Genomic DNA, 15062 nt, shown 5'->3' on the forward strand with positions numbered 1-15062 from the left:
GCTTTGATAGAGAACTGACGAGACTGAGTCTAACAACCAGCAAGGCCAATGTAGGTGGCAACATAACAAAATTTATACAGCTGCAAATTAATGTAGCTTTTGTTGAAATATTATAACTATGGAGATTGGAACATATGAAACATATATAAATGTATAACATATCATGAAATAGTAGGGAAGGAAACTTCGCTGCAACTATTTCATTCAATGTAATATTATGATTAAAAATTGATCCAATGCATACTTAACGCCATCTCCACCCCCTTGGATGACTTGTTAAATGTGGTGCCAATAGATTATGAAATATTTGAACAATAATGTTGAGGCTATTAAATATAAATGACATGAAATGGGTATTAGTTTGGCTTGTTCTACCTTATTGTGGCTACTGGATGTTTTTCTTTTCTTTTGGTAAGTAAATTTTTTATGGATGTTGATCACTGATTCACCCTAGACCTATGACATTTCTGGTCACCGATATCGGCGATTGTTGATCGCAAGTTTTCTCTATCCTCCCCTACTTGCTACTATGAAAAACTCTGTTTTTGATTTGTGATGACCCTTACCTTTGGTCCTTTTCTCTTTGTTTTCTAGCTTTCAAAGGGCAGCTTCAATCTGCTCTAACTTCTAATCCAGAAGTATATTTTTGGACTTGCACATACCGTTGGAAAGATTATTCAAAGAACTATCTAATGGAGAGGGTTTGATTTATCTTTGAGAGCTTCTATGGCTTGCAAGATGGCTTCAAAATTCAGTGCTATTTTCACTCTGGGCAACTGAAAACACATTTTGTAGTGAGTGACAACAGGTGGGATGGTTATATCTTGTTTCACTCTCAGAGTAAATATCTTATGATCTATTTTTTAATCATCTAACTGAAGTTGTAAAATGTTAGCCATTTGGTTGTTATTTTTATTAACAAACATCACTAACCATTTCTTGATCTAGGCTTATGGAAAGTCGGCCAAATTGTTGAAGTCATCCCCTAATGATACTATGATAACATGAAATTCTTATTTTAAGGCATATATAGGGATCAACATGGAGTCCATAATCATTCAGGGGCCTTTGAGATCATCAAAAATATTAATGGATTATAAGAAACTATTGCTTTTATGGTCATTAATGCTTGAACATTCAACAAGATCATATTGAGCATTTTACTTCTAGTAGACAACCCTGCTTTGATTTGTTTAATCCTCTTTGGAGTAGGAAAGCCTTGGTGATGTCTTTGGATTTCATTTAGAGATTTGATCTTATTTACAAACGTATTGAAATAATTTTTAGCATATTTGTTTTTATCATTTTCAAGGTCTCTTTGTAACTATTCAGAAATGATTTAATTCTCTAACATAAATTTCTCAAATGGAGAAAAATTCTCATGCTTGTTCTATAATTTAAAGTCACTTTTTAATGTTCATAGTGATAGATGTTTTGGCTCCTATTAACAAATGTGTTTCCTTTCTAATCTTCTAGGGTGTGCTAGGTGTAATTGCTACTTTGGGTGCTTGAATAGAAAATAGAGCCATGAACAAGGGTGTTATATTAAGAGCTTCTTCAAGCTCATGTACTTTTCTTCAATCTCAAAGTTTTAGCTTCTTGCTCTGTTACTGAATGTGCAACAACATCCCTTGTAGATTGTTGTAGTTTCAGGAGTCTAGAAGGCCCAACTTCTGAAACATGTATTCTTCTCTTCATCTGACTCACTATTTTCTTCTTTCTTATTGCACCTTTTCAAATTGCAACTTTTTTGTAGATTTATCATAATGGGTATATTGCATATTTAAATATTGGTATTAAAATAAGACAGACTCTTTAGGAGCCATTTCTTCAACAAAATTTTGGGCTTCAACCATTCATGTCATCACCCATTCTGGAACTGTAGTGTTGTTTACTTCCATTTCCATGGGTCGTTTTGCATCTCGTGACCTTTTTCTACTTGAGATTTTAATTTTAAATGTTGAAATCATATGTGGATTTTCAAGGGAAGCATGAGGGGGTGGCTTTTCTCCATCACTGTCACTATATTTTTTGTCGTTGTAATGTCCTCTTATAGCAATTATTTTTTTCTCCTCTTTTCAATAGAGGAAATTCAATTAGTTTGTGGTGCTTGAGTGGCATGGGAGCTTGAGGGCATTTTCCCGCTTTTCTTTGTCGTTTCTTTGGTATTGGTACTTGCTTCTGTCGTAACATTGTCAATGAAGGTATGTTTTTTAGAAGTGCCAAATTGATTCTTTCCATTTTCTTTTGAGATGCCAAGTGATAAGAAATTTTCATATCTAATGGATGCCAAGTGATAATAAAAGGTTCCTTTTGGGTTAAAACCTTTAATAAATTTAAATTCAATTAAATTAAAGGATTTTAATAATCCAATAAATTCTACAAAATGGGAAATATTTCTTACTATAACCCCTCCTATGACAAAAGCGAGTGTAATAAATTATCTTCCTTCTTTTATCAAATATAATTATCCAATAATGTTACTCTCCACATACTTTAACAACAAAGTATATATCAAGAACAAACTTAGGGAGTAGTAAGGGATTTCCTTGATATCCATATATACTAATGAGAGTATTATCCTCTCAATCATCATATATCCCTTTCCCTATTAGAAACTTCAATGATTCATTGGAAATGATTTTGTGCTCATACCCTGTTAGCACATGTTAAACTCGTAGATGAAATAATCCTAGACCTGACAGAAACAAAATAGAGCTTTGTGCTTCCACAACATAAGAGACTAGAATTGAGTTGGCTCTGTATCTAAGTTCATGTTATTTTTTCAGGGTAATCGATGGAATATGTTGCATGATACTTAGCCATCACTAGGTAGGCCATTATATAGAATTTTTTGGGTTTTTGGAAGTTGATTAGGTGAGACAAAATCTTGTTGGATATGACTTCCCCCAAATCAAACATGTTGTCTCTTTTGAAATACAAATACAAAACATACAATACTAACCTTGGGAACCATTGAACTCAACTCACACCCCATAACTCAAAAATAACCAAGAAATATATTTATATGGCTTAGAAAAAATAGATATGTATATGGGAGAAATACTCGACGGGGTGGATGAAGAGGGAAATACAAACTCTTGAAGAATATTCAATTTTTCAACTTGTGAATGTAGGAAAGAATTAACTTAGGTGAGTCTATGCTTCTTATTAGGCTTAGTCGCTTTAGAATTCTCTTAAAAATATTTGGAATAAGAAGCAATAGATTTTTCTTTGAATTGAGCTTGATAACTCTAGTCTTGGAGTCAAATTATTTTTCACACTACTGCATTATCTCTTTTAAGTCAGAGACTTTTGGGATGCATGGAACATTCAACAACCCTATGTTCCAAATTCTATTTATTTGTCTTTCTTTTAGAGCCAACTTTAAGTACCATTGATATGCAGTAGACCAGTGGAAACATTTTCCTTATCTAGTTAATGAGTTGGTTGTTTCTCCACAAATTGACTCCTTATTTTATTCACCATATTTCTCATTTGTTTAATGTATTTGGAGATACTTGATGGATCAATTATGCCTTAGTGGGAATCTTAGCTGTTAAATCCTCGAGTTATGGTAGTCTTTAATAGAATATCACCTTTTCATGTACCACCTTCATTGAGATATGTGAGAGTGATTATGAAAGTTAATAACTTATTACTAGTCTTAAAGAGATGGTATAACAAAAAATCCATGTAACTCAATGTCAAGGTGACTAGTTAAGTAATATCCATAATGCAAGGGTAGGACATGACACAAAGTTAATTCACATAATACGATATGAAGGTGCAAGTGGATATGATTTATGTAATATAATATCAAGCACCCTTTTACATCTCAAGGAATAGAATTCCTTAAATGAGATTTAAATTAGCCTCTAAAGGATCAAATGATTGATTTTCACTATGGAACAAAAGTAGAAAGGTAAGTTTATGGAATGTTGTGAAAAAACATGAAAGTGCATAAAAAAATTTGTGCAAAGGATTTAATTTGCGGGAATAGTGGATATTTGAAAGGACAATATGTGTTGAATAATGGTTGATGAATCATTTCACACACAAAGAAAAGTAACTACGTATAAGAAATACAAAAAGCTATAGTGCAGGTGCGGAATTGTGCAAAGTGCAGAGAGGTGAAGTACCTCTGCACATTTTACTTGAAAAATGACTAAGTCAAGAAACATTGGGGACGAGAAAAAAAGAGTGGGAGTGAAAAAATAAATCAATAAAGGGGAACTAGAAACATCTTCCATGTCATTCCTCTATGTTAAATAATCAACATAATCAACATCATAGTTAAAAATCATCATCTTCAATAGGGTCCCTGAAGTTGCAAATGAACTCCACTTGCGACTTTAGGAAAGATGTAATAGAACCTAAATGAATCTATAAAATACATACAAAGGTAACCAAATGGGTAATGAATGTAATTTGTCCACAATAATGGTATAGGTTCATTATATAATTAAAATGAAAAAATATATTAATAAGGGGTAGTTGACATAAGACGCCTAGGAATATTCATGAGAAAGTTTAAATATACGTGAGTATCATTATATTGGATGTGTGTTGGATTGTATTATATTGTAGTAAGCATGGCTCAGGGAGTGATTCCTTCCATAGGAAGTATTTGATGGTGTTACCCTACCTTAAAGATCCTTCTCTCTATATTAATATTGTGTTGTTCATGGTGAATATCTTGATATATTTGATATTAAAGAATTTATTGAAGTTTTATGGTAGATTATCTCTTATATCTTTGAAGTTTTACTACAAATGATATTAGTACTATTTCTTGGGCATGAAGTGGGATAATTTTGGGGAACAAAGTTGGAGGTTTTCTTGTTCTCTATTGATTTTTTATGTAGGACACAGAGTACATAGTGATTTAGGTCAATTTTAGGAATTTTCTATATAGAATTTAGATAAACCAATGTAAGATCTAAATTATTCTTTAAGAAATTATCAATTAAAACAAAATCCAAAATGCAGTTTAAAAAGTGAAGATATTACGGATTGAAAAAACAATAAATTTTTTATGGTTTTCAATGATGGTTGGGAATTTTGTACATTGGATATCTTTTGATATGGTACACATATTTTAGTCAAAATAGTACCTATATATCCAAAAAAGTCATTAAATTTCATAATTAGGGTCATAAGTGCCAATCGAATAGATATAACCAAAGTTATGATTATTTTTACATATTTGGATTCAAACCCAACTACATAAAGGAGATCCATTGAAAAGTAAATGATTTTACTTCATTCCCTAGTTCTATTTTTGGGTTTTAATAAGCAAGATGCAATTGATAAGGAAAGATGATGGACCTCGTATTTAAGAATACATAAAAAAATATAAAAGCATCATGGGGAAAGGAATTACAATTATTTGTATGTATAAATTAAATGATGATGTAGATATGTAGTGAAATTTTCTTAACCCTAACAAGATGATAACACTTTTCCATGATGACTATTAAAAAGTATTTTTGGATAAGTGGATCTCATTTTTTGAAGAAGGATAATAAGAGTACTAGGGTTTAATTTTCATGTGATAACTTCATATTATAGGTTCATGGAAGTATTGAACAAGATAAGGTCATTGTTTTTATTAATTCTAAACATAAGTTCATCAATGTTAACTTGGATAAAAGATTGGAAGTACCCACAAAAAAAATTCAAAGAACACATGTTTAAGGTAGAAATATTCATTTTTTTAAGGATTTAAATATTGTCATGGATCCCCATGGTGGGTGTTCACATGGTGGGGGGTTGCCTCCATTGTTTGAAATGTGTGTTGGACATTTAAGAAATATTGGAAGAACAACCCTTGAATGGTGTTTTTCATGTAATATAGCACAACTCAGCTTGATGAGAAATTTGGTTAATCTGTGGGAGGTCATCGAAGTGACAATTTTCATTGTGTAAGATTCCTAGGAAGGATGATCCATATTGAATTCAGTTTATAGAGGTACCTCAGAACATAATCATAGAATTTGTTGGGTGATTAATCCACTATTATGACATAGGGTGGTGGGAGAAGTTATATCTCGATCCCAAGGTGGAGAGTAGCATGATAGCATATGTCGATAAACACTTTTCTTATTATTTACAATATGTAAGATGGAAACCACTTGTGCGATCTTAGAGGATTCTTTGAAATTACCATTTCTAGGAGGAATTGGTTTAAAGGAAGTATAGGAAAATGTGAATTCTATGATGGAGCTACTGATGCATGCAAGCTTTACTGTGGTTTTCAGTTGGAAAATAACTAGCACCAAGTGTGCTTATATATTTATACGAGATATATTGAGGAGTTTTAGGTTTAGTATCATAACCATATTTGTTTCAAACAAATGCTTCATTACTAAACTTCTCATTCTTGGTTTTTTTTATCGTGTCTTGGGATATTTGTGTTCTACTTATTTTAACACTCCTTCGGTTTATTAATTTTGGGTGGTTTGTTCCTTCAAATACACTTTTAATCCCATTTCTCATGGTTCTTGTATTATGCCTCACTAATCACTCCATTCCTAGTTTGGTAAAGGTTTGGTTTTCTCCAACTCTTATCATCTTGCTTCCCTACCACCTCTCTCAATTCTACTTTTGGTCCACCTCTAGTTTTTCCCCTGTATCTCCTCTCAAACTCATCTCAAGCTTCAACCTTTCCCTCCCTTACTGTATTTTCTCCATCTATTTCCCCCCTCATTATTCTTCACATTTCATGGTTAGGATTTGACTCTCCTCTAATGGGTGAGGAGGCAGATGGGTCATCATGCATCCTCTACAACCCCTGATATATCTCCCCCTCTACCATCCAAACTTGTATTGAAGTAATTTCTAGCTCTCCCATCCCAGATATAGAGATATAATTCCTTGAGTGGTTTGGAGAGTGACTATTGATGTTGAATACTAAGTAAAATAAGCAAGAAGATTCATTATTTCTATGATAGAAAACTCAACAGAGCTCACTATTCCTCTTGCAGAGAACGAATCAACCTATAATGGCATATCAAAACTCTCATGGGTAGGGTACTTATAGCTTGTGTGGGCACTAAAAAAGAAATTATGATCTGCATGATTGAAGTAATGGACAAAGTGGATTGATTAAGTAAGAAAGTTTTAATTCTTACCAAGAAATTTGGAAAATTTTGATTTTTCTTCCTTGGATGATGACATTGAGTTGCATCCATCCATCACAATGGATTCTCCTATAGGGTAATGATCAATCAAGCCATATGTTTTATAAAACATTTCTACGATGGCACTCTCATCGTCATGATTATTGTTTTTTGTTTTAGTTTATTTTCTAGTTCCTTTTAAAGTTTGAAAGATAATCTAATATACTATGATATATGCAGCTATAAAATTTGGAAATTGGTCTATTGCTCTGGTTTCCTAAGTGGTAGACCAGTAGCTTGCAATACTTATCGATGTACTTTTTTTTATAGTAATATAAAATACTTGATATTACAAAAAATAATGCCATGGATAAATATGTGTTGCATTCATATTTTTATGGTATATGTGTTGGCATTATGAATTATGTGTTGTCCTTGATGGAAACCTACTTGATGAGTTGTCCTTTTATGTAAATATACTTGATGAAGAAGTAAACAGGATGTGCCTACATGTGATAAATAATTTGATCAAAGGCATATCAATTTAGATGTAGAGGAATGAAAAAGTTGAAATTTTAAGAAGTATATGCGGGTTCTATTAAGAAAAGGCGCATACACACGTGGGTATGAAGAAGCAGAGGCACGTACAATTTCCTCACCATGGTCTTCTAAATACCAAGGTTGCTTACCATGGTATTGCCATGTGGTATTGAGCCTATCAACAGATGTTTTGATCCCATCGAAGAAAACCATCAGTTGGAGTATGGTTTTGACCTATGGTATTGGATAAGGGCTAAGCTATATAAAGAGATGAAAATAAAGTGGTAGTGTGTGCAAGTGATGAATATTTTATGAATAGTTAGATCTGAATAAAATATGCATGTAGTGGGATGTTGGTGTTTTTCTTGATCTAAAACTAAGTATGCGCCCGAGAATTTGATGATGGATTAGATCCAATAGATATGAGATGACAATCTTGATTATGAGGTGATTTGATATGTGTTAATAGAGTCTTAACGGGTGATTTTTTTTGTGTATGCCAAGATCTGGGTATGTTTGAAGTTTTGTGTTGTAGCGAAGGTCTGAATCAGAAATTGAAGATATGTATGCGGGTTTTATGGCTTGAAAGGCACGTACACACATGGGTGTGATACTTATAAGTCATGTATGCACACATTTATTTCCTAAAAATTGCGTATACACGCGGATATTATTTAAGGATAGCACGTACAAAAACTAGGGTTTTGATGAAAAGGATGTTTGATCAGTTTAATCAATCTTATTGTGTTTTTGTTATCTGCCAATGAAGTCTTCTTAATGATCTGGGCTTAAACAGTGATGTTTTGATTGAAGATTGATTGATTGAATAATTTTGAAGATACTTGTTGTTTGTGATTGAAGCTTAGTGAAGGTTCTGTGATTGTTTCAGAATGATGTAGTAGATATGAGTATGATTCAATATTTATTTCATATTGACAGTGGTTTAGTTTTCAAAAATCACTGATTTAAGATCTATACGTGAGTATGCTTCATGGAAAGCACATACACGCGAGTTTTATACTATAAAGTAGTGTACATATTTTGACATATGGTTGATTAGGGATTTCAGTAACATAATCTCGTTTCTGTAATGTGCAGTATGTTGATTGGTATTCTGGTTATAATGTTCTGACTGTTTTGGCTGTTTAAGCTGATTGATTTGGGTTTCAGTTGATTTGGTTGATTCAATAATTCGGTGGTTTTGTTGGTTTAGTGATTGATTGGTTCAATGGTTGAGCTACAGTGATAAGATTTAGTTTTGATGATTGGTTTTTGGCTTAAATGTTAGTAGTGGGTCTAGTTTGAGAATTTGATGAAACGTGGCCTACAATTTGTGATGTGTTGTTGCAAGTGGATCTAGTATGAAAATTTATGAAACATGGTCCCTGGAAGAGTTGAGGGTTGGAGCCTTCAATGAGTGAGTTGAAGCTTCCTTCCAGTGGTAGCTGGTAAATTAGATCAAGGTGTTGGATCTCCCTTCTGGTGGGTGCCCGTAAGCGAGATTAGGGGGTTGGTGCTTCCTTACAGTGGGTGCTCGAGAACAAGCGAAGGTTGTACCCTTCTACAGGTGAGTTCCTACATGCTAGTATGAGTCCTTTTAAATACAAGATTGTAAGAAGTTTTTCTTTATGTTAAAAGAAGACAAAGAAAATAACAACAATTTTTTTTCCCACATTGGGTTTCCACCTTAAATCCTGGTGTTCATGTGTGTTGCTTATGTGTGATGACATATTTTGTTCTTACTGCACATGATTACTATCTATTTAATGTTTAATGAAGTACTGGCACATTGGCTTAAGATAAATAGAAGATGAATTAATTGAAAAAGTAAGTTTACTGGATGTACGCTAGTTGTCTAAATAACAATCACGTACATACGTGGGTTGCCTTCAATAAAGTCGCGTACAAAAATCTAGATATGAAATTGAAAAGTTTAATGATTTGAAAATATTGATTCACCCCCCCCCCCCCCCCCCCCCCCCCCCCCCCCCCCCCCCCCCCCCCCCAGTATTTTTCCCAACAATTGTTATCAGAGCAGTTCCTTTAGCAGAAGCTTGATCACTTGAAGCATATTAGCCAAGGCAATGGGAAAGAAGAAAAAAATGAAAGCAACTCACAAGAAGAAAATCATAAATAGAAGCAAATATTTAGAAGCATTATCAAGTATGGGATTTTGTTCTAAATGTGATCCATTTCCTTGTCTATGCAATAATTATAGTGATGAAGAAGATGGATTTGATCATTTCATTTATTTATGGCAATTGAAGATGAGTCTAACGATAATTTCATGGATGCCCTAGAAGAAATGGATGTGTTTATTGAAGAAATATCTCATCTTAAGATTTATTTAGAAGAAGCTAAATTAACAGAAGAAACTTTGAAGAAACAAATCAAAGAAAAGGAAGAACATAATAAGAAGCTAGAATGCGAAATAGTCAGTCTAAGGAAAGAACTTGAGAAAGAAAAAATTATTAATCTTAGATTTTCTAAAGGATCTGAAACCTTGGATGAAATCATCAAAGTTCAACACTCACCTCTTATAAAGATAGGTCTTGGATATTGTGAAGAAACATCAAAGACTATAAAGTCTTCTACAGAAACAAGAATTTATCTCAACGCAGTAAAAAGAAGCAGTCAACATCACTCCATCTGACAACAAAAGAATAAAGGACCAAATACCTCCCAGGTAAATTCTTCTCGATTGAATCAAAATAACAACACTAGAAGGTACTATACTCCGAGACGCTTCTACTTTAATGGAAAATGTTTTTCTTGTTGCAATTTTGGTCATAAGGTTGCTCAATGTGTTTCTTACAAACTATCATGACTAGGGAAGCAAGAAAACAAAAGAATGGGAAATATTCTCACAATGCCTTCTCTCCTCTTCAATATGAAACTGAATGCTCCTTTTGCAATAACTTTGGGCATAAATAATCTAACTGTAGGAGAAAATGGTGATCAATATCTTAGGATAAGAAAATGGAAAAAACATCTAAGTTATGGAAAAAGAAAAGCATTGAATTTGAGAACTATGGTCTAGCTTTATATGCATGAGATCAAGAAAATTTGTGGCACATTGATAGTGGATGCTCAAAACACATAACAGGTGATAAAGATAAATTTATGTATTTTAATGAAATAAATAAAGAAAATAACGTAATCTTTGGAAATAATAAAAGGAAAATGAAATGTTATGTTAAAAGAAAAGGTTAAAGCTGAAAATGTTTTATTTGTTGATGGGTTGAAGCATAACTTGTTAAGTGTCAACCAGATGTGTAACCAAGGGAATGAAGTTATTTTCATATCAAAGAATTGTGTGGTCCGAAATCTCGATACAAAGACCATAATAAAATGAACAAGAACTCCAGGTAATGTATATGTCTTATAAGGAGGTCGAGAACAATGTTACTTAAGAAAAGTAGAAGAAGATTGGTTATGGCACAAAATATTGGGACATATAAGCTTTAGTCAAATACACAAGTTAAACAAGCTAGGAGCAGTTTGTGATTTGCTAAACATCCCTCTACCAGAAAATACCATATGCAAATCATATCAATTCTGTAAGAAAACCTGGGTACAATTCAATGCAAAATAAGGTTCTGCAAGTATGCCTCTTGAACTTATTCATATTGATTTGTGCGGGCCAGTAAGAAAAGGTCACTTAGAGGTGAACACTGTTTCGTCTTATTTATTTATGACTTTTCTAGAATGTGTTGGATTAGTTTATTAAAGTATAGAGATGAAGCATTTGATAAATTTAAAGTCTTCAAAGCCTTAGTAGAGAATGAGTCAAACTTGAAAATTAAATGTCTCAAATCTGACACGGGAGGATAATGCATATCAAATTATTTTTTTCGAATTTTGTGAACAGCATGGCGTCAAGATGCAATTTTCTATACGTAAGAATCCTCAACAAAATGGGGTGGTAGAAAGAATCAATAGAACAATTCAACAAATGGCATGTGCCATGCTTGATGGGTCTGGGACACCTCGTACCTTCTGGGGTGAAACAATACATACAATGGTAAATATTCTTAACAAAGCTCATATCCATGTGAATAGTGATAAAATGCCTTATGAACTTTGGTACGGTAAACCCCCAACTATTAAGCATTTCAGAGTTTTTGGAAGTAAGTGTTACATAAATAATAATAATGATAAACTTGGAAAGTTTGAAGCTAGAGCTGATGAAGGAATTCTCCTTGGATACTCCTCTAGAAGCAAAGGATATAAATGTTACAATAAAAGACTTCAAAATATTGTTGAATGCATTGATGTTGTGATTGATGAAGCATCCACAAGTATCAAAAAGGAAGCACCAATAGATGACGAAGATCCTCTTACATCTAGCCAAAATAATGAGGAGGAAAGAATCAATGAAGCATCAGATGAAGGAAGTGAAAATATAGAAATACCCGAGAATACTCCATCAAGGTAAGTTCAAAAAAACCATAAAGAATCTCAAATTCTAGGTGGTAAGGAATCTGGGATACAAACTAGAATAACTCTTGTTGTAAAATCCAGTCATCTAGCCTTTCTATCCACAATTGAACCACAAAATGTAAATCAAGCTAGCAAAGATGAATGTTTGGTTAAGGCTATGAGTGAATAACTTGACCAAATGGAAAAGAATGACACTTGGGAATTAGTTCCTAGACCTCATGATAAGAATGTTATTGGGACAAAATGGGTATTCAAAAATAAATTAAACGAGAATGGAGAAGTAATTAGAGATAAAGAAAGACTCGTTTGCAAAGGTTATGCTCAACAAGAAGGAATAGAATTTGAAGAAACATTTGCACCTGTATCCAGACTTGAATCCATAATAATGTTTCCTGCCTTTTCAAGCTTTCATCATTTCAAAGTCTATCAAATAGATGTTAAATTTACATTTTTAAATGGGAACTTCGAAGAATAAGTCTATATTGAACAACCTGAAGGGTTTTTTCTAGGAAATAATGAAAGACATATTTTCAAGATCAAGAAGGCATTATATGGGCTAAAACAAGCTCCTTGTGCATGGTATTATCGCCTTGACAAGTATCTTCAACAACAATGTTTCACTAAGGGGTCTACAGATAACAACATATATAAAGTTGGATGATGGTAAACTTTTAATTGTTATTGTTTATGTGGATAACATCATCTTTTTTAGCAATGAAGAATCCATGAGTCAAAGGTTTGCTTCTATCATGCAACAAGAATTTGAAATGTCTTTACTTGGTGAACTAACATACTTTCTTAGTTGACAAGTACAACAAGCAAAGAATGACATATTCCTCTCAAAAACAAAGTACCTTAAGAAAATTATAAAGAAATATGGAATGGAAGATTGAAAACCAATCTGCACACCCATGGTGATAGGATGTAGTCTCAATTCACATGATGATTCTCCCACAGTCAACCAACCAGAATATAGATCCATGATCGGAAGTCTACTTTATCTTATAGGAACAAGACTAGATATCATGCATGCAGTTGGGATTGTTGGACGATTTTAACCAATCCAAAGGAAACTCATCTTCAGGCAGTCAAAAGAATCTTCAAATATTTACAAGGCACTCAAGACTTTGGTTTATGGTATCCCAAAGATGTAGATCTTACTCTTCATGCTTATACAAATGCATATTGGGCAAGAAATATGGATGATAGAAAAAGCACTAGTGGAGGAGAATTTTGTATGGGACCCTAGTTGGTATCATGGTTCAAAAAAAAAATAAAAAAATCTCAATTGCTTTATCTACTCCAGAAGAATATGTAGTTGTTGCATCATGTTGCACACAACTTCTTTGGATGATGAAAACAATGCAGGATATACAAATCAAACGTTCTCCACCCATTTCCATTCAATGTGATAATACAAGTGCAATTAGTATTTCAAAAAATCCAGTTATGCACTCCAAGACCAAGCATATTCCAATTAGATACCATTTTCTAAGAGAACAGGTGTTTGAACAAAATGTCAAACTAGAACATGTTTCCTCAAAAGAACTAGTTGCTGATATTTTTACAAAACCTCTTCCACATGATGCATTTGAATATCCCATACATAAATTAGGAATGGTATATGCTTCATCACTCAGTTGATTCTTCATGTTCAAGGGGAGTAAGACATATGTGCCTTGATGATGACTCCCATGGTTGTTTTTTATTTTCATGTTTCTTATACTACTGATAGTGCCTCTGGTGTAGTAATAGTAAACAAGTACATACATAACAGACTCGGGGGGAGTTGAAGATGTGAAATTTTAGTATTTCACTTTTTATATACGGATCCTATAAAGAAAATTTGTGTGTGTATGTGAGTCCTAAACTGAACAATCGTGCATATCTTGGTATGATGAAGAAATAGTGGGAAAAACTCAGGAAAAGGGTCTGATATGCTTCAGTCAATTATTGTTTGGCTTTTTTGTTCTGATGGTTGATGCTTACAGTCTATTGATGCTATTTAGAAGTGATTTTTTCCTTTATAAGTTGTTGATACCTTGATGGATGATTGGTTGATGAAGATATTTTGATGATTCTTACTGATATATGAGATTCTATGATCAGATCTGATAGTGAACAGTTGGCACAGGTTCAGGGGGAGCATTTGCTATGTTTCTAATAATACATGATTGGAATTATGTTTGCTTGATACATAATGATACTTATCAATAAGTGATGTTTCTTATGTTTCTGAAATGAAGTGGTGTTGGTATGATAAAGAATGATGCTACACTGCCCTATCTTACTTTATGATGATATATTTGGTCCTCACTTATGTTTTTGTTGCTGCATACTTGGTCACAGGTTGATGATATTGAAGCTACATTGTCTTATCTTGCGAATTGATGATGGAAATATACAGGTTGTTGTTCTTGGTGCTATTGACAGATGCTCATGATGTAGATCATATGTGGTGTATGATAGTTGTTGATGACTATCATGGTCTTATTTATCTTGGTTATAAATTTCATATCTATCATTTGATGTAAAGTTCATGTAAATACCTATGATGTACTCATTGTCAAATTCATTCATGTATGGACTATTTTGGTCAAGTCCTTTTGGACATGTGATGTAATTTGTAACCCCACTGTGCTTGGGAAGTTGATGTAATAATGATGTCAAATATGTAAACCCACTATGATTGGGTGATTGATGTAAGTTTGAGTCCTTGGTAATAGGACAAGTCATATGATTCATAGAGTCATGTACTTCATTGTACATCCTTTAGAAATTTTAGCATGTGCTTAGGGGGAGCATGGTTGGTTTTCATACTCAGCTGTTCAAATTTACAGAATCATTCATTTACCATTAGTTAGCCATTTTCCCTTGATGTCAAAGGGGGAGAGTAACTTGGTGCTTGGCTTGATGTGTTTTACAGGTATCTATAGGTTATGGTGACCAAACACC

Source organism: Pinus tabuliformis, chromosome 7, assembly GCF_031772625.1.
Source record: "Pinus tabuliformis cultivar Carrire ecotype Pingquan chromosome 7, CPIR1, whole genome shotgun sequence".
In the NCBI taxonomy this organism is placed as follows: Eukaryota; Viridiplantae; Streptophyta; class Pinopsida; order Pinales; family Pinaceae; genus Pinus; species Pinus tabuliformis.